General features: G+C 42.4%; 1 long non-coding RNA gene across 2 annotated transcripts; it reads right to left on the bottom strand.

Annotated features, from left to right (window-relative positions):
* Positions 1–14,709: 14,709 nt before the first annotated feature.
* On the bottom strand, positions 14,710–16,003 carry LOC119647946. Of its 2 annotated transcripts, none has more exons than XR_005248970.1 (2): positions 15,907–16,003; positions 14,710–15,611 (listed from the first exon to the last, which is right to left on the bottom strand). It is a non-coding gene; the product is annotated as an uncharacterized LOC119647946 (long non-coding RNA). The 2 variants fall into 2 exon arrangements; XR_005248971.1 differs by having other exon boundaries at positions 14,710–15,498; positions 15,907–15,996.
* Between the last annotated feature and the right edge of the window lie 3,537 nt (positions 16,004–19,540).

The raw sequence follows: 19,540 nt of genomic DNA, 5'->3' as shown, positions 1-19,540 counted from the left end.
TCTTCGTGTTTGTGTTTGACCAGTACGGTTTGATGTTGTTGGTTGATTCGTCTTCGGTGCTGACGTTGCCACCATATATTTTGTCTTGCCTTCATTGATGTGCAGCCCAAGATTTCGCCCCAATCGCCGCCTGTTCGATCTGGATGAAGGCAGTTTGTACATCTCGGGTGGTTCTTCCCATGATGTCGATATCGTCAGCATAGGCCAGTAGTTGGGTGGACTTGAAGAGGATCGTACCTCTTGCATTTACCTCGGCATCACGGATCACTTTCTCGAGGGCCAGGTTAAAGAGGACGCATGATAGCGCATCCCCTTGTCGTAGACCGTTGTTGATGTCGAATGGTCTTGGGAGTGATCCTGCTGCTTTTATCTGGCCTCGCACATTGGTCAGGGTCAGCCTAGTCAGTCTTATTAATTTCGTCGGGATACCGAATTCTCTCATGGCCGTGTACAGTTTTACCCTGGCTATGCTATCATAGGCGGCTTTAAAGTCGATGAACATATGGTGCAATTGTTGTCCATATTCCAACAGTTTTTCCATCGCTTGCCGCTGAGAAAAAATCTGATCTGTTGCTGATTTGCCTGAAGTGAAGCCTCTTTGGTATGGGCCAATGATGTTCTGAGCGTATGGGGCTATCCGGCCTAGCAAGATAGTAGAGAATATCTTATAGATTGTACTCAGCTACGTGATACCTCTATAATCGCTGCACTGTGTGAATTTCCTGCAGTTCATACTTTATTCATCCTGCTCAGATATGAGTGCCGTAGAACAGTATAAAATCCATCATCCTTACGATTAACAACTCATAAAAATAGTTCGCCCCCCCCCCCCCCAAGGTAGGTATCATGTTTGCTGGGGAGGAATGGCATACTCTTAGTCAAAGTACTCCTTGAGGGTTAGCTTGGCATTATTTATGTCCCCTAGATATCTATGGATGTTAACAATATTTTTCTCCCTCCATAATGAATAATTTACTATATAACTTGGAATAATTTACTATATACTATAAAAAGGGTATAAAGGGTACTAAACTTGGAAAATATCCGTTGCTGAAATGTATTTTTTCGACCAGTCATCCCTATTGTATCAGAGAAATCACACCAGGAACTTACTCTCGATTAAATAGCCGCGAAGATCAATTTTAAGCAAAACGCTCTTCATCCAACCTCATTTGGAGGAATTAAAAGCATTTTTAATGTCTAAGATTATAGCCACACAGCATTTGCCAGCAGCCATAATAACCACACCCAGAACTATTGGTATTAAAAGGGGGGGGGGCTCGTGAAAATCTATAATATCGCTCCAATAGGCACTCACTTCTTGTAAATTACGATCTCTAACTTCTTCCTTTTAGCGTCTAAAACACAGATAGTGCGACATGAAGAGTACGACAGTTGGCCTCCGAGGCTCTCAAAGCAAAACCAACTTGTAGCTTTTCTACTGGGCGCGCAACACTTCTTCTGGCATGTTCAATTGAAACATGGTTATAAATGAAGCAAACTTGGTCTTAACAGCCAACTTGAAAGGTCTATTCAAAAATTTTTTCAGTCTCAAATCTTAATATCTTCTACATGTCGGTATTTCTTCAGCAGTTATTTCTAGATATCTCTAGTGATCAAGAAAGCTTCCTACTTAATTGCTATAATAGTTTAAGTTTGCTCTTCTTCGCTGCGGAAAAGGAGCTATAATTAATAATTGATTAACAACAAGATTACAATAATGTATTACAGGAAATTACGGTCGCCCGTGGCTATTACCATGATTTATCAGGTACACATTCATAACTGAGTCAACTGGTATCAGCAGTGAAACGACGATATAAATCCCACTGCCAGCAGTAAGGTATGGACCGCGACTATTACTTAATAAAATTCTGCAAGCAACTGGTTCGTACCAGTTCCCACTCAGAGATCCTGTACCAAGTCTGTTTGCTGCTTTGGATAGCCTTCATTAGCGTACTTCGAAGATTCTGGTGTTTTTCCTTCAACTAGCGACGTTTCAGCTTCCATACTATGATTGATCTTCATCCCTTCGTATAGCGCTCAATCTTCCGCTCTTACCTGTGTTGCCCTTCAGCTCAACCTACAATTTTCCGAAACGCTCGCACTCCTCCTCTACTTTGTAGCACCCTTTGGAGCGACATACTCCTCGACTATCTTGGGAGAGTGGATTACACTGACAGGCATACCCCGCAATGCAGTTGTCGCCTTTCCTTAATATGTGACCTATCCACTGCCACTTCCGTCTTCCGATCATAGCGCGTACAAGTGCCAGGCCGACCAAGTTCTTCGTTTGAAATAGTCTCAGGCCAACGTACTGCGATGATACGACGCAGGGAGATATTGACGAAAGGTCGGAACATTTTGGTAACAAAGGAGCTCTCTTTTCATATGCTACTCCCATATAGCAACACGGAAAGAACACTAACACAGAAAAGTCTCAACTTGATCTTAATGTTGAAATAACTGTATTTCCAGCTTTTAGTCAACGAAAGCGCAGCTAGTGCTATTAATGCGTCGGACGGCATCCACTTCGTTGCCACCGTCCGCAGAAACCACGCTCCCTAGATATGCGAATTGCACGATACCTCCGATGCTCTGCCTATTGTCTGCATCAATAGAGGAAAATGCGATGACCAGTCGGACTATGAACTTTAGTTTTGTTGGTGTTTAATTAGCTCAGTCCAACTCTACTCACCTCTTTTTCTAAATCCAGAGCCGTTTGGCCAAGGTCCATGACCAGTTAAGAATGGTGAGAGAACGAGCAGATGGCGAAGAGAGATGTCATCGTTAATTGAATTCATCGACTTTCTGCGGACAGAGCAGCATGAAGAACATCACCGATAACAAGAGTAAATAATATCGGCGATAGGATGCAAACCTGCGGATTCCGCTTTGGACCTCAAAATCATCGGTGCAGCACGTAACGTTTCGCGCTATCATATGTTGCTCTCATAATAAACTACTAGTTTCTCCGAAATGTCGCTCCTACGTAGAGTAATCCAGATAAACTCCCTGTTAACAATATCAGAACCTTTCTTGAAATCTATGAAGAGCAGGTGCTACGAAGGTCTCGATTCCATGTAGTGTTTCAAAATGGTCGGTAGCGTGTTCATGTAGTCAATGCAGTAGGCTTCGCGCCGAAATCAGTCTACCCTTGTCAATCAAGCTTTTGAAATTTTCTTTGATGCGTTCCAGAATTATTTTAGCTATTATCTTTGCGACAGCAAACCGTAGATACGTAGATAGCCCTACAATTGTTCCACTCAAAGCGGGTCCCGTTTTTTGGAATCCTCACGATCATCCCCTTCCTCCACTTTCTGAGAAAGTTCTCGGATTCCCCAGATTTCCGTACGAGTCAAAGCAGCAGTTCAGAAGTAACTGCAGGTGCAGTGATCAATAACTTTGCGGGGAGACCGTTAAACCCAACAGCTTTACTCCGTTTGAGTGGATTAATGGCTGAAATGATTTCTCTTCTGCTTTGAGAAACAGTCAGTATCTACCTGTTTCGATGACTAGCCATTTCATCCCTAGGAGTAGAAACCACACCAGATGTGGTACGTTTCAGAACCATGGCGAAGTTTTCTTTTCACCTCTTCAGTCGTTCTTCACGTGAATGAGAGGTCGAAAATTTGCGACCACATGCAATCTTATTCGCGATGCAGTATACACTGCTGAAATCACTTCAATCTGCGGAATCTTCCGTTTCCTGTAGCACCCAAGAAAGAACATTTTTGATGGCGGTGCAATGTTCATCGATATTTTCAGATGGGTTACTCAGGATATCTGCCGTTCGATCAGCAAAATAGCTCTCCCACTGTCAGGCGACTGCCGGACCAATGTTAACGCCTCTTTTCTACAAGCAATCATATAAACTGCTTGTACGGCGTCGGTCAGTTGAAACTCAAATGACGAATAATCTCCCATCAATGCCGGAGGTTGGTGGAAGTTGTCGAAATCCACGAACCTCACTTCATTTCCGTTGCGGTGTCCGAGATCATGTGTGTTTCCCCATCACATGTCCAACTAAGGTGTTGCCTGATCCCACTTTGGCATTTAGATCACCCATCACCATCACAATGTCATCTTCGGAAGCCTCCCCTGAACCGCGTTTGATTCCTCGTAGAAAGCATCCTTCTCCACTATATCGGAAATCTCCGTTGATGTGTAGCATTGTACAATTGTGAGACTCTTTAACCTCAACCGAAATCTTTCAGTTAAAAATCTGGCAGAAAATGGCTCTAAGAAGAGAGCGTGTCTTTCTATAGCCGTCAGAAGCAACCCGACACTGGATTCGCGTCTGCTATCAGTTGGCTTTCCAGAGTACTAAAGCACATTGGCATTAACGTGCAAAGCGGGACAGCAGTACTCTCCAGAGTCCTGTCATCTTACTTAGAATTCCCACTCAAGTTGGAGAAAGCGAGAATTTACGGATTTAAGGACCCTCGCTACCGTTGGCGAAGAGCGCGCGCACATTTTAGAAGCCAATCATGATCGATTTTCGATAGACAAAGGCCGTTGCCGGTAGGTCAATGATATCCGAGGCGTTGTTAACGTTTCGGTTGGTATAAAGTTTCAAAATTACAGTTTGCTAGCCCACAAATGTCTATCCCTTTTAGTCGCCTCTTATGGCAAGTAGAGAAGGCTCCGGTTGTGTTCTTAAGCTCCAGCTGATACTGTGAATTCCATTTTGCTAATTGACAAAGTCTCTTAGCTCGCAAAAGTTACATTCACAGCGCTGATACAGCTGATCACCTCTCCCATCGCTGTTTCCTTTAGCCTTCAATCGACCTGAAACGCTTCCATCTCATATGGCCCAGCAGCTGAGCCAAAAAAGATGGTCTTATAGTCACCGTGCCTATAGAGCTTACTCATTGGCCAAACATTCCTCTCGCCAAGGAGCTAGTTAGATAAAACAGGTCGTCGATCAAAGCTAACTTATCTGCTTGCAAATTCGGCGCATATTCAACGGTTGCTGGTCGGATTCGCCGCTAATTATTTTAGGGCTGTGTATCCAAAACCAAACTATCAAGAACCTCCTCATATGGTGCTGTTAATGCACTAGGAGGAGCATAGCAGCTGTAGATACGGACGCAATTTATTTTTGGCCTTTGTCCTCGAAATACCGGTATGTGAGCAATGAAAACTCTTTATTAAGCATTTAGAAAACAAAATTTAGTCGTTTTTCCCTCTTTCGCTCCCGACTCGCAGGAGTGCCATTGGTCTCTGCATAATTTATCTTATGTACACACTACACCGTGGCCAAATGTATCCTCCACCCAAGTAGCGCTATCGCAAGTCTCTATGAGAGCAAGTCTTGAATTACCCCTGGTGCCTTAAATCGACTTTAATCAGCATCACTTGCCGGCGCATTCAAGCTCCTTCTTATATGCTGAACAGTTGCCAACACCTGTGGGGTACATACTCGTACATATGTGTCGGCAACATCTCCTTTCCCTTTGCATCACATACACCCAGGCTCTCCAGTTCCATTTTTAATGAGTTGACCCTCTTTCAACTTTCAGCTCCCTTTTCACTCATCATTGTGGCTATACATACTTATGCAAGGTAATCGAAATCAGAACATCTGGAGAATTTCCTGATGGATCTTGTTTCGCTCTTTTCCGCTTTTGATGCTCACTCGTATCCATTGCTTGACCCAGCAAGTCTTCAATTTTTCCAACTTTACCGGTGCCCCTGTGTCGATATTTTAGCCTGCTTCGCTTTCTTCGAAAAAGGGGCTTATTACTTCTCGACGACGTGCTAAGAGATCAAGGGCTCACCAATTCCGTCCCCCCTTCATTTTAACATTTTTTCAACTATTTTATCTTGATGAAGGGTTTCCTGTCTTTCCCGTGTAAAACCTTCAGTTATGTAAGCAAGTCTCCTCCTTCAGTACTGTTTTGCAGGATACTCAAGCTTGGGTAGATAAATCGACCCTGTTGCTTTAATTCTTCTCCAAGGAAAAAAAGGAACTATCCCATAAGACATGTTTGTGTCGATCTGTGGAATATCCTTTTCTAGTTCCGCAGAGAATGTCGACTACTGATCTTAAAAGGATCCGATGTAGATCTTATCTCCTCTCCACTGTTATCTCTGTTAGAATGGTGGCAATTTTCCATTTATGAAGGACTACAGTCGCTTAATAGGCTCTACCCAAAAACCATTAATATTACGCTTCCAAAGCACCGCCTTTTTCCTCCTTCATATTGGGTTCATTTTTATCGGTTGCCTTCCAGTGATCAATTTTTGCCCGCGGATGGACGTATAACGGCCTTTCTACTTACCCGGGTTGCACGTACGTTGATAATGCATCTGCTAAACTTCCCCATGATCACGAAGGGGCGTGCCAGATTAGGAATTAGGCAATTCCACGCAGAGGAATACATAGCTTCAATATATGCTTTATATACATATAAGGCTCCCGTGAACATCTTTCTGTGGACAAGACTAAGCCCTCAGTTGGGATCCTTGCTAAAAATGTACCTATTTTTGCCACTTTCGCCTTTTAGTCAACTTGCTAGCGGAACTTAACGTAGTTCTTTGCTTTAAACCGTGCAAATGGAACATTGTTGTGAAATAGCCAAAACTTGAAGTCCATATTAAAATAGATGCATTCCCTCAAGAAAAATGGCAAAGAAATTGCTCGATATCTTCGATGTTTTGTCGGTTGATGCATGCTGGAAAAATGCCGGTAAAGAAGAAAGTTGACTTGGTGAGTGTTTCTCTTCAGTCCGGCTCAGTTTAACACACTCTACAAATTCGGAGCCATTTCTCAAAGAAAAGGATATCAATTTTTCATATGCCACTGCTGTTACTTCTTTCCAAATACCCTCTACTTGTGTGCTTGTTTGACTGGAAACAACGCCTACATGTCCCCTATCTGCCACACTCAAATCAACTTCAAAAGAGAAATTTAACTTTTTTCTTTGTAAGCGGATAAGAAGATACTAAACATCCAGATCTTGATAAGCTAGGTAAGCTTAATTGGTCAGCGAAAAGGTTAAAAGAATCATAATAAAATCTTTCTATTGAGGAGAATGATGTCAATAGGGGAATGTTTAAAAGTTTTATGACACCAATTTTAAATTTTTACGACATCAATTTCAATTCACATCCAAATTAAGCTTCAAAAAAAATTATCAAAACATTGTTGTCTTCTCAATTCCATAAAAATAATATTGATATAATTATGGAATGGATTTCACTTTAGAAATAGAAATTCTCTTTTTGAAAATAGAAATTCACTTTTTAAAATTCTTAGAAAAAGACAGATCAGATATCTTATCTTATGTATTAGAAAATTTGAATAGATAATCAGTTATGGTGCAAAATAATATTCGATTTATTTTTTTTCACAGAAAGAAAGCATAAATCATTTATAGTTAAATTCTGAAATTTAAATTTAAATTTTGAAAAAGATACTAACAAAAGATTCATCTGAAATTCAGTGATTGAACTCTTACAAAGGAAAGAATACTAAAAATCGCTGAATCCGGTTTTTAAGCAGAAGCAATTCTAAATGGAACCAACTATGAAGAGCATTGTTTTTACTTTTCCTGGCAATTCAGAATAATCAATCATTTTTGAGTACTCCCTGATTCATGCTTTCTTTATCTGACACTTCAGCTCACGGCGTGCCAGTAATTCCGTCCCAACTGCTCCATGCGCTCGTTTTCTCTGAAGGACATCTTTGATTCTTCTTAAGATTTATTAAGCAGTTAAACGGTGACTGTCAACTCATTATTCAGATAGCTCCTTATTTAATTACTTCCACACGTTTTCGTTCTTTTTCCACTTCGCTGTTGTTACATTATTCAAGAATGAGATCTATATCCATGGTTAAAAGTATCCTCCTCACTCAGATTATACCGCATTAGGTTTTCACTTTGGAATGGTTTCTTCAATTTTAATTATTAACTCGGTGCAAAAATTCAATAATTATAACAATGATGTGAACATTCAGTAATAAACTTATGAGACTATGAGAAACCTTGTTCAGCTCCTGTTGTCCATGGTAAACTTTCCTACCAGAACCTAGGATATATAATATATCCTGGGTTGATGATCTGCTGGAGTTAAAAAAACCATTATGATACCATGAGGATAAAAGCCAATAGAATACTAGGAAAAGATGGGAAGTAGAGTAGATCGTAAGGTGATTTACTTTGGATCACATTAGTAGCCCTGTTCAAATCCTATCCAATCAAAAGACACAAATTGATTTAATTGCGCTGCTATATTACTACAATTGTTCAAATTAAATAGTAGTTATTATATTAGTTACTCATGAAGAATTGTTACTAGTGGTAAGTTGTTTAGCATTCTGCATTAGATGTAAACACACACCAGAAACACCCTCTTTCTACACAAATCATCTTGAAGCTGCAGCTCAGTAAGGGAGGGTCCCTAGGCAACTACTGCGCCAACTTCAAGCTAGGCGTCAATAAAATTACAAACCAAAAGTGTTTGTTAAGATGTGACAGGAACGGTGAATTCTAAGAACCAAATTTCCAATGAAATTCAGGCTTTATACAGAAATACGGTGATATTCGGAAGGAATAACCTCGAGTTCATCTAAGGTGAATCCTAGTTTAGAGGGTGTAACCCTCCAAATATTAAATCGTAAAACAATTTGGCCAAACTGGACTTTTCTGCCAACGCTGCTACAGGAAGCAATCAGCCAATGTCAGCTACTGACGCCTAAGTCTCATCCTCAAACCACTTCAGCAAATGACATTCGGCTATACTTCAGTTGTACAGACTCAGAGTAAACTGAAATCCTTGAGATATACCAATGCTGTCGAGAAGGGATGCTCCTGACAAGGGTAAACTGAAGTACCATAGTTGTTTGCCAAAACTTCTCAGTCCAATCGACACCCCAAAAAACACGGTCAGGAAACCTAATTACTAATTTGCCAACAAAGCTTTTGTAACTGATGGACAAGTCTTACATCTATTAGGTCCGAACTATTCATCATATCACATGTTCTCACCAAATTTCAGGACAATAGCCTCAGTCATTTTCGAATAAATGGGGTGTGACAGACAGACAAAACGACATTCAATCGATTCTCAGTGACTGTCGAGACAATATGCGTAATCCTGGATCATGGCGGACGCGAAACAGCTTAGCTAGAAACGCAGTTGCATGGGGTTAGCGCGACTCCTTGCGAGCCCTGCCGTTTCTGTGATTTCTTTTACGATGAAGTATCTAGTTCGCACTACTACCCGCGATATAGGTACAATCACAACTTCCGTGAAACTCCCACAAGGGATCCAACCGCAAATAACCGGGCCAAGTATACATCCCCCTGAAATTCCTCTGAGACATGTGCCCTCCGAAAGCTATCCTGGTTCCCATGGTACCAGATAAACTCCTGTGAGGGTTCCTGGCCAGAGCCGCTTCTGATGAGTATCGTACAAAACTGGGTCTGATTGTCCTAACTAGGCCTCGCAGCATTCTTCCGCTGTATTACTATCAACCAGTCAATGTGAAGACAGCGTTTCTCGGTACGATCATTTGGTAATGATTTGGCCAACAGGGTTGCTCCCGAATCCGGATTTGATTTGAGACCGCCACATAGCAATAGTTACTTTTTTATTAGTAACTGTCAATTTCATCCAATAGCTCCAAATTTTATATGAATTCTTCTCGTTGGCGCATTATCAGGATGTTCCATCTTACCGTAGTTTTAAACGAAAAAATTCAGGTCAGATGAGACGGGTTCGTCCAGGTCAGAGGTGAGGCAGCGCCTGGAAGCAGCGCGAAAGTAGATGTCGAGCTCCGCAAAAATGGCCGCACTACTGCTATTATGAGAGGCAGTGCGAAAAATAATATTAGGCAATTACACAGTTCGAAAAGGGTACTCATATCAAGAAAGATTGGGCATTGTTGCAGAGAAGGGAAACTAGAAGATTTAGGGTGCGGAGCCGTGACGGATAGTGAACCCGTGGAAGGTTCTTTTTGAAAAAGAGGATCCAGGTGAATTCGGTTACAGTTTCGGAAGAGAGACCGAACCACACAGCAATATTCAAGGATGTTTCTGACAAAGGAGTAGAAGAGTGTTAAGGAGAGCTAAATTGAAGTAAAATCGGAGGAGAAACGTAGGATAAAACCAGATATTTTGAAAACTCGATTCATGATGTCAGGTAATTGAAAAGAAGTTTGTCATCGAATATTACACGCAGATCTTGAAAGGAGGTCAGTAGTGAAAGGGGTTATCCACTGAGAGAATAAGAAAAGGATGTTGGGGAAGGGGTAAACGACTAGCACATCCAATAGTATTTGCTAACATTCAGTGTCAGCTTGTTAACCGAACACCAACGGACCAAGGTTAGGCTGCAAAAAAGGCAAATAATTCAAGGTGGTCCATGTAAAACAAACACAGGTAGGCGACGGTGGAGGCGGGGTCATTGATAGAAGAGCTAGCAGAGTAGTGGGCCAACTATAGAGCCAAGAAATGATTGAGGAAGGTAAGCTGAATAGAGAAAGTTCGGAGAGAAAAATATTATGGTCAACGCTGTCAAAGGCTTTCGAGAAATCACAGTGAATAGCGCGTATCTCTTGTCGTAAATTAAAGCATTTAACAAAGAAGTTGGTAAAGATCAGAAAATTTGAATCTGTAGATTCATGTGTCCTGAAACCATGCTGCTCTTGGACAATGGAATGACCGCAGTGCAGCCAGTCGTAACGTATCTTTCGAAGGTTTTGAAGCAAGAGGAGAGAAGAGAGATGGGGCTGTAGTTCACAGGAAGAGAAGGGTCTCCGGTCTTGAGGATAGGGATGATAAGGGCTTCTTTCCAGAGATGGGGAAAGTAGCATTGTATAAATTTTTGCTGTAGATGATACGGAAGGGGACAGAAGTGTGTTTTTTAGGAGGGAAATGTATTTTTTACGAATGGAAGAAGTTAGGCAGTCCATTCGGACCATGTCTGAAGTTGGTGTCAAGAATACCAGGAACTCAAGGAAGGCGTAAGGATTATTGTGGGGAGTTGGTAACGGAGTCAGCAAAACAGATGAAGGAAGGAAAAGATTGGGTGGGATTACGGGAATAGCAAGCGTGGGACCAAACCGGCTTCAAGTTACCACGATCAGGGGCGACTTTAACGCTCAAATAGTACCTTTTATGCGTTTTCACAGTAAGCAAGGTTGACATCATTCTTATAAGTCTGAAACTTCTTCCGCAGTGCATGTTTCAGGCGGATGTTATTAAGCATCTCTGTTGTAAACTAGTGTTTATACGAACGCAGGCAAGTAAGGGAAGAAGGAACATTGCAGGAGAAGAGATTGAGGATATTTTTTCTTGAGAGTAGGGTAGGTGAATGTGTTTACGTACAAAGTGGTGGACTCCCGCAACTGTGCGGCGTTGGACTACCTATTAAACACCTCCCTGTCTTCAGAAAACCAACCTGGAACCGTATGACACATTACTTCAGGCTAGCTCTCCCGTTCGCTCGGCTTTAGGAGCATCTAAGTCAGGGAATACCTTTCACCAACAGGAGGGGAGGGAAGGATGAGAGTTGTTAATTCTGGGAACTCCTTGTCATCTGGTCCCTCCGCAGGTCGAGTTCAATCTTGTTCGCATCAAGAAAAGCTCGAACATAATGCGCAGCACGACTCCAGCCCCCAGCGATCGTCAACATTTCACTGACACAATGCACCTCCTTCAAGGGCATCAGCCAATATTTCCGCACTGTACAGCAGAACGGACTGCATTGCTTCCATAAGAAGACGTCTCCTGGTAGAAATAGGATCCCAACATTCGTCATTGGCCAACTCATGGCCGAGACTGAAGCTCATCTTTGACTCGAGTATTAAACCAAGGCACTTAACCACTGGTTTTGACTCTATAAACAGGCCGCCGATCGATATGGGACGCAGTGGCGGAAGAGCCTTAGGCAAGAACATGAAGTCGAAGGTGGTTTCGAACCCAGATGGCAGCGGTACCTGCTAAGCTGAGATGAGCGGTAGCACTCCGGTGCACGTTAATTTGTAGAATGCGGATCATGTCATTAGCGCCCTTACCCGTTCTAGTTCCACCCTAAAGATAGCACACCGTCCCGAGTCAGTTGTCTGTGCGACGCTCTAACCAAACGCGTCACGATGCAGAGAACGCAACTTTCGCCTTCATTGCTGGTCATCGCTTGTTGACCTACCTAACCGTATCTCCAGAATGCTATCCTCTTGCCCGTCCCCTGCAAGCTGCTGACATGTGTCCATACTCGAAACACCTGCAGCTCTTGATGGGGGTTATCCAAATTCGCACCCTGCATACTACCCATCCAATTTTGATTTTCCCGCTGTTAAGGAGTTTCCTCGCATTTTGCTCGGGGACCACACCACAGCGAGTTTTTGGTCTCGAGCATTTACAGAGGTGATATTTATCCAAGCAGTGATTACCTATGGATATTCACGCTTTACGGCCTCCTCCACTTCGACCTCTTTTGATGCAGTTAATATCTGGAATTTCTAGAAAGCATATTGACTCTAGACTTGAAACCAGAGCTTCCTCATGCAGTAATCCCTTGACCGCTTCGCAGAACGTACTCTTGTTAGTCCGCCGCCCTTCGCACTCTTGCTTCATTGTCTTCGAGTTTCATCCTGTAGCGGATTTTACTAAAGACTTCCGCGAATGTCTTGTCCTTCATCGACTTAATGAAAATAGCAATGGTCTAGTTCTTCCTCGTTTCCTCACCTTTTCTGCTACTAACTTTTGCTTTGTAGCCTCCTTGTCTGTGGATAGGCGGGTGTCTGGCGTCTGAGTTGTTTCCTTTTATCCTTCTTCGTCTTTTTTCGGCCCTGGAAACTACTGTCATAAAGTCTTCTTCAGGCCTCTTCCCGATTTTTTTCCCAGTTCGCTTTGCAGTGTTCAATCTGCGAACCGTTTGGCGCTTGCAGCGTTCTCTACGGGAAGTGCGTCTTTTTCTGGTATCCAAGCGTTTTTCGCTGCTCTTCTTCTTCATTTGCTTGTAGAAAGAGATGCGGGCCAGTAGGGGCAACAACCTGTTTTTGACGCTTTTGCTGACGATCCTCTGGAGGAACTCTGCCGACGGCATATGCTTCACCGCTTCCGCGGCTCTACTTAGGACGATCGACCTCACTTCTGCTCGGCTCATATTCAAATCCACATGCTTAAGACTAGCGGTTCTGACAAGGCTGATTTCCGGAGGTAGAAGAGTATTGCGCCACTTGGTAAGGCTTCCTCTTTATTTGGCCGTCCCGGTGTCACATCGGGTATTTCAGCCCCCGCTACCTTTTTCGCTGCTCGCTACGATGAGCGACGTATTTTTGTGCTACGTCCAAACGTAGTTAGCTCTTCCTCCTTCCCTGCTATTTCGTCGATTTTTTTAATTTAATTTATTCTCCACGGAAAATTCACCAGCGCATCATGCGCAAGTGTATGTACCCTCGGGACACAACCCTTATCCCAGTTTCCTGAGGCCTGACCTACGCTTAACTGATCCCGGAACTCACGGACGGATCAGCGCTCGCTCGAGGCAACGCAATCTACTAACATCAGTTCAAGGCACACTACCCGACCAGAGTCCTATAGGAGCTGGCTCCTGAGGCACATCACAACTACCACCTCGGCAGAGCAAGACTTACATCACCCCGTCGATGTCGACAGGGAGTTGTCGACAGCTCCGTGGACCGCCAGTGTGTCCCGACATGTACCAGTCATTCGCGGTTGGCTCTTCACCGGCTTTCTCAAGGTTACTACCTAGGCCGCAAGTTTAACTGCCAGCTAAAGAGTTCAATATACTTATTCGAGCACCTCGGTGTCGCCCCTCCCCGTATCATAAGCAACCCGTTCAAGGACGCTGACGGCCCTTGAGGGACTTGGGCAGGATATTTTAAAAGGTGTCTGTTTCGACATGTATGGATGAGCAAGGAAATGAAGGTAGATGACGCTCGGGGAGGTTGGAAAGGAAGAGATTGAGAGTGCGGTCCAAGAAATTTTCCATCGTATTAAAATTAAGGCAAAGCAAGAGTTCATAAAAGAAGAAAGTAAAAGGGAAGAATGGGAGTGGTTGTTGGAAGGAATTGGAAGGTTAGGATGATTAGCCCAGTGGTGCATGGGGAGAGTAAAATTTCCACAAAGGAAGAAAGGGAAGGGAGGGAATCTGACAGTAAGAAGTTCCTACAAAATGTCAAACAATTTTTCGTACATATATATATACAAGATATAGTGAACGGGGAGACACGATGAACAACACAGTCATAAGAAGAGCCAGAGGAGGAGAAGACGAATTCGATGAAACTTCGGAGGGTATCTTTTATTGCAATTAGGACCCCAGCGCCGGTGAATTTACACGATGCATCCCGGTCCCTGTCCCAGCGGAAAGTGGAGTACCCCTTGGCGAGCTCGGAATTTAATATGGAATCGTCCAGCCAGCTTTCAGAGATACAAATGGCATGGTATTGCTGGGCCAGCGCGGATAAATTAAAGGCCCCCAACTTGGTTCTTAGCTCTTACCATTTGATAGAACAGACCGACAGCAAACGCGGATCCAATTACATCGCTCGACAAGGCAGGTAGGTTGTTCTAAAATTTATCCGCGAATTGGTGCGCTTGTATGGCTAAAATCACATAGCGCAATATAATGATCATGTGCACGTAGTCCAAGACCTAAAACAATAACACGCTAGCGTCGTTAATTAACTATACCACTCATGCATAAATGTCCGCAATGACTTCCAACATGTCTGTGATACTTGGTAAACTTTTATTTATCTTTCTACCATAAAATCATACCTAAGTTTTAAGAACCACAAACACAAAATAATTTTTATGATTATACTGATTAGCAACACGGAATTAAGCCCGTATAACTTCTTATTCCTCAAATATTCTCTAACACTTATTTTCAATATTATGTAGTCAATCGTAGATACATATTTAATAAACTCTCATATATTTCTAGACCTGTCGAATTTAAAAACCACAAATTACACATGTGCTAATCAACTTATGCTGGAATGAAAACCGAATCTTGAAGGAAGTTTGAACAGCTTTTAGCAAAAAACTCGAAATATGCAACCACAATATTTGCGAATTTATGTATGAATTTATATCTACCAGCTAACCTTCTTCAAACACTTACAAATATTTGAAACAGTTTTCAATTTGCATACTCAAAATAACAAATATTACACATGGTGTTTCTATCGCGTGAGAACTTCCATCTGAACTACTGAAATCTCTGCTGAACAGCAACAAGTATTTAATCCCCCGAGAAGCTGAGACGACCTTGAAGTTTTAATTGATGACATACCAGCAAATTGGTCCCAATTTGCATGTAGTGCTAATTAGACCAAACACCAAGTAGGCGGTTAATGCTACTTGAATTTGACCAGTAAATGGGTCAAGTTGAAAAAACTGTTTACTATACCTCTTAAGCAAAGAACTGAATAAATAAAATTTCTCTTTGAAGTCGGTAAAGATACTTGACTTATACTTCGATGCACTTATTACTGGTTTCATGTTGATGTATCTGAAAGAGTTACCCTGGTTTGTGTTATTGTTTCAGTTGGGCCTGCAGTCTCATGGGGCTCCCTGCTATCGATTTAATCCAAAATTGCTGACTTAACCTTCACTGACTAGTGACTTTTTAATCCAGTTCAGTTCGAGTAATGGACATATGTATGTAGGCAGATAAATGCATATGTGCCAAAAAGTGAAATATGTGTTAATAGATAAGACCAGTACTAACAGTATCGCATAAAGCTTAGAAATTTCTTGGAAAAGCAAGAATTTTCTCTGCCACTTTTTACCTTAATTTTCTAATCAATCTTATTTAACCTTATTTAAAGTAATTTAAATAAAATAAATCCTTAAACAAACAAAATTGTGCAAATTTGAACAAGCTTTTATAGTATAAGCTGACAAGCGACGAGCTTACCATTATGAACTTAGTCAAGAAATCCTTGAAACATTCTCAAGTTTTGGGATTGTCACTCAATATTTGTGAAAGTTAGGCACTTGGTAAAACATATATGGATACAGTTTGCAGAAAAGACATAGTATGACGATGTACATATAAACACTCTTCTTTAATGTAAACAGCTTCTGAAATCTGAACACCCTCCTCCTGTAACGATTATTATTATCGAACCAAAGCAACAAGTACCATCTGACTTCTTCAGATGTTGCAATAATTTAAAATTCATACTTTGTCCCAAACTCACACCCAAGGGTATCGAGAAGATACAAATAAATAGTTCAAGATACAACTTTCAGATGTTTATACGCCCCTTAAAATTACAAACGAGTCAGATGTAAATCCGGTTACATGAAGGCCGATCGCTGCAGTGTTAGGTGACTGTACCGGTGCACAATATTCTGCATTATGCATTTCACTCAGTTATCTTCAACACACGGACGTCATTCCATTGCATGCAGGTAAATGCAGTCGCATTTACGCACATCATCGGCTTAATGTAAGTTGCCCCCTGACCAATGTAGACGACCATCGATTCCATAACGATTTTACTTCTTTCGCTGCTTCTTCGTAACCTTGACATTCCATGGGCGTGGAAAAACCAACCGCCCGGAAAATGTTCTTTCGTTACAATGCCAGGTATACAATGGTCATTTGGAGGTGTAATGAAATGCTGTCAAAAATATTTGATTCATTTCCCGGAAGCAAAAGGTTATGGAAAATCATTAAACGTCCGAATTTAGGTGTTACTTGGACATCGCTTAGTTGCAAGCGAATTCAGAAAATTTACATATTCAGTATTTCCAAGGAATCTACTACCTAAAATCTCATAGAACGCGAATAGACATATGTATGTATCACCTGAGCTAAATTATTTCAAGGGGGAATCCATTTACATGTGAACATAAAGCAATAGGGGTATGAATCAGCGGAAAATAAGCGGAACTAAAGCACAAATTCCTTGGCAAGGTCGCTCGGTAAAATGTAAAGCCTAAGGGTGGAGCTAGTTATTGTTAAGAATCAAGAATCATCATTGATATCTTGCAGAGTTGCTATGGTTAAATGAAACTTTTTTTCCATCGTTTGGTGTAGAACAAAACTTTATTAAAATCGGTTTATTTTTTTGTTATCTGTCACCTGTCTGTCTGTCTCTTTTTATGGGAAGTGAAAATCTTCAAATTTTGAATTTTGATCTGATTTATCTGAGACAAAAGATGTTATGTCCTTCTGGAAATCCATGAGGGGATTTCGTGGCCTCTCTTCTTGATGTCCTCAGATATCCCACAGTGTCTCTGCCCGTCTCTTCAAAAGAGCTTACTGCGTTTCTCTCAAGCACAAGCATGTCTCTGACCCTGGTGCTGTGGACATAACTTATCAATATGTATACTGGTTGGCGCCTGAAGAACCCTCGGCTTTACTACTGGGGCTTAATCATCTAATGCAATTTGTTCCCACCGAAGGATTGTCCATTATTCAGGTAGTACCCATTCCTAAAGCTCTTAAAGACGCTGAACTTTCGAGGGTTTACCGCCCCATCGACCTCATTAATGTTGTTTGGAATATGGGGGATCTTAAGTCCAGATCCATATGATGTTGGACCGAAACAAATGGAGAGTAACTTACTTCCGCGTTTTTTGGTCCACGGACCCAGAAACAAGCTGTTCTTTATCACCCTCTCCAACATCTTCTCCATATGATGAGGGTGCGCCAGGTGGTTATTGGGGCTTCGGTAGCAGAACCAACTTTTGCCTTTTCCACTGTGCTGGAAACACTCCTTCAACCATGCATGATTCAAATGAACTTCTTTATGTATTAAATTTTGGCAGCCAACATCAGCCATCCGATCCCGGAGCCTTACTATCCCCAATTCGTGCACAGATCTCCCGTAGTTCCTCCTCGGTAAGCACTGGGATTGTAAAGATGTCCTGTTGAGGTCCACTTTCCTCCTGTTGTGGAAAAAGAATTGCGATTATTTTGAACAAGAGTCGCGGGCACGTTACTTGGGGTAATTTTTGTCCACTAATCTTGTTTATTACAACTTTATAAAAAGCACCACATGGGTACATATTTGCCTCAAGCCACAACTGCTTGTAGAAATTCCGCTTACTTTCCCGTATTGCCTTCTTCAGACTACTTCAAAAATCGCGGTATTCCTTTTCCAACTGGCGGTGTTCTGGCTTCACTCTGGTACTTTTGTAAAGCGCGATTTTTTGGTTCCACCAGTAGTTTGGTTTCCTAATACGGTGACACTTCCGTCGCGATATTGTAGAGACGTGTGTCTCAGTTATCCGTTGACCTAACTGGCTCACTTTTTCCAGCACCATTCCCTTCGACTCGTAGCCTCCTTCCAAAGCCGACAAGTATCCTGGTTTTCCCGCTTCTGTTGCTCACTCGACTGTCGCTCCCTCCGTTCCTGATATCGGAAAAGATGGCCTGGTAGTCACTGTGGGTGTGGTGGGTTGGCTAGTACGATGTCCAGCTCCGCAAAGGTTTGAAGCAAGTTTTGGGCCCTGGTATCTGTCATTCGACTTCCCCAGTCTAAGGCCCACGCTTTGAAATCGCCAGCAATGATTTTGGGGCTATGGCCTCTAGCATTCAATACCAAGCTGTATCGCATCGCGCTAATGTTGCACTTGGAGAAGCATAACAGGTGTAGATATGGATGCCGTTGACTTTTGATCTTACAAAGCCGACTCCTGGGAATGGCATTGTTTCTTGAATGACTTGTCGTTCACATGCCCATATTGCCGCGTATCCTGATGAGTCTTTAACCCATGCAGCACCAACGTAATTTCGGTAAGATTCACATATTACCTCCGTGTCTCCATTCGACTTTTGAATGGTTTGCGAGAGCAAGTCTTGAGCTACCTCGTAATGGTTGAGGTTGATTTGTAGCCCTACGAGGAGGGGGGCGGCGAGTACAATGGGCTAACACGGCCTGAGTGCTCAGAAGCTATAGCTTCTCCCCTAACATACACACAATTCCCCCTATATGCCCGGCACCTGCTACCACCTGTAATGTGCCGCTCGTGCACTCCCTTTTGCCCTTTACACAACATGCATCGTGGATCTCCCGTGCAATCTTTGATGACCCTCTTCTCCACACTTCCTGCACCTTCTCGACCTATCATGCTCGCTAGTACATTCTTACTTTGCCCGCAGTAGTCAGTTTAATCAACCAGCAGGCTAATAATAACTGTCTGTGTACCTCTACACGCCTTCTTCATCCTTTTTATTGCGTTTTTTTTCTACTCCACTAAGGTTGAACTGTTCCCTTAGCGTAGCACAGATACCCTCTCATGATGTGACTTTGTCTAGGTCTTTAAACTCGATTACTATCTATTGCTTTTGAGTTGCTTGTTCATTTAGCACCTTTTTCACCTGACTACCTACCTAAAACTACCTACTGTTTTGTCGCTAGATCTGTTTAGCTCCAGCATCAGATCCCCCTTTTGCATACGCCTGATAAGACTCAGACTGTCGTCCAAGCCTGTCAATTCCGGATCGGCTTTGACTGTCCGAAGGAGATCAGCGTAGGACACATCTCCTTTCTTGGAAATAATGATTATTGCCGGACGAATCTTCTTTTTCTTCT

Source organism: Hermetia illucens, chromosome 2 (genome assembly GCF_905115235.1).
Source record: "Hermetia illucens chromosome 2, iHerIll2.2.curated.20191125, whole genome shotgun sequence".
NCBI lineage: Eukaryota > Metazoa > Arthropoda > Insecta > Diptera > Stratiomyidae > Hermetia > Hermetia illucens.
The sequence above is the reverse complement of the archived record's forward strand: the minus strand, read 5'-3'. Positions and strand labels throughout refer to the sequence as shown.